The following is a 1,386-nucleotide window of genomic DNA, read 5'->3' as shown; positions in this document are numbered from 1 at the left end:
AAGAAACTATAAATAAGGGGGCGTGGCCGACGTGGAGAGGAACCGAAGTGATTGGTCTGGGAGAGGTGGGGCGGAGCTGAAGCAGAGAGTGGGGCTGGGACTCGAACGCTACCTAGCTGGACCGGGCGGGGGAGCAGGTGAAACACACGGATTGGATCTTCCCGAGGGAAGGGGGCGGAGCGAGGTGTTGAAGGAGGCGGGACGCGCCGCTAACGTTTGTTGGCTGCACGAAGAGAAAGGAGGCGGGGCTAGATGAGAAAGAGACCTGTTTAAACTGAAAAAAAAAAAAGAGGGGGCCGGGCAGAGAAAGGGAACAAGTCCCAGGTATTTAAACAGGCCTGGCCCTTGAGAGGCAGGGCGAGGGGGGCAGGGCCACGACGGGGAGACAGTCCTGATTGGACAGAAAAGGATCGCGGGCCGGGACCTAAGGGGTGGGCTGGCAGAACCTGGCGGGGAAGGACAGATGGAGACGGCCGGCTCGGGCTCCTGACATTGCTTGGACCCAGCACGGCAGATCTTAAGAGGCGGAGTCGAAAAAAGTAGAAACAGTCTTGATTGGGCTAAGAGAGTGAGTGGGAGGAACTGAACGAGGGCGGGAACTGGAAATGGAGGGTGGAGAGTAATTTCACTTGAAATGGCACTAAGCCGGAATGAAAGGGGACAGGGCAAGGTTTATAGGGACTGAGACCCTGTGACAAGGGACGGAGATGAGCGAAGCCTGGGAACCTGAGAGCATCTGGCTAGGACTACGGTAGGGGGCGAGGTAAAGAAGAGCCGGGCCCGGGCTGGACCGGGAGAATGAGTGTCAGGATGGATGGGGCGGGACTGAGGGAGGTGGCTGGGGTCTACGAATGGTAGAAAATGTCTTGAATGGGCTGTGGGAAAGCAAGACTGAGGGAGGAGCAGGGCTCTGAGGAGCGTGGAAGCAACCAGGCTAGGCGGGGGCGGGGCAGGGGTAAGAGAGGGTAAAGAACGGGAGATGGGGGTGCTAAGGGAAAGGTGAGACCTGCAAAGACTACGAAGCTCCCAGGCTGGATAAAAGGGGGAACGGGACCTGTAATGGGGAGTCTTGGGGACCAGAGAACCTGGGAGAGAGTCCTAAGGGTCAGTGGGGACTTACAGGACGGGGCGGGAACTTCTAACTGGTGAAGGAAAAGGGACGAGGTCTAGATAACGGCGGACTGCAGACAGGAGAACAAAGGAACGGGTGAGGACTGGTGAAGAGGGAGCCCAGAGGGGGTAAACCGGAGCGCCGGGAAACGCTGTCTAAGCTGAGGCAATAAGTGGAGTCAGTGGGAAACAGGGCGGGTTTAGATGGCAGAGTCCTGGCAGGAGCCGAGTGCTGAAGAATTGGGCGGGGCCAGGCCGAGGAGGACCGCCCCGGAG

General features: G+C 58.7%; 1 long non-coding RNA gene across 4 annotated transcripts in view; it reads left to right on the top strand.

The window, feature by feature from the left end:
- Nucleotides 1-95: 95 nt before the first annotated feature.
- LOC105301718 overlaps nt 96-1,386 on the top strand; it is a 5,043-nt gene continuing 3,752 nt past the window's right edge. For 2 of the 4 annotated variants that reach the window (XR_896759.2, XR_002776119.1), the window contains exons 1-2: nt 578-751; nt 1,123-1,207. This is a non-coding gene — a long non-coding RNA (uncharacterized LOC105301718). The other 2 variants (XR_002776118.1, XR_002776117.1) reach the window with 2 other exon arrangements.

Source organism: Pteropus vampyrus, unplaced genomic scaffold (assembly GCF_000151845.1).
Source record: "Pteropus vampyrus isolate Shadow unplaced genomic scaffold, Pvam_2.0 Scaffold250, whole genome shotgun sequence".
In the NCBI taxonomy this organism is placed as follows: domain Eukaryota; kingdom Metazoa; phylum Chordata; class Mammalia; order Chiroptera; family Pteropodidae; genus Pteropus; species Pteropus vampyrus.
This window is presented reverse-complemented; position numbering and strand designations above follow the sequence as displayed.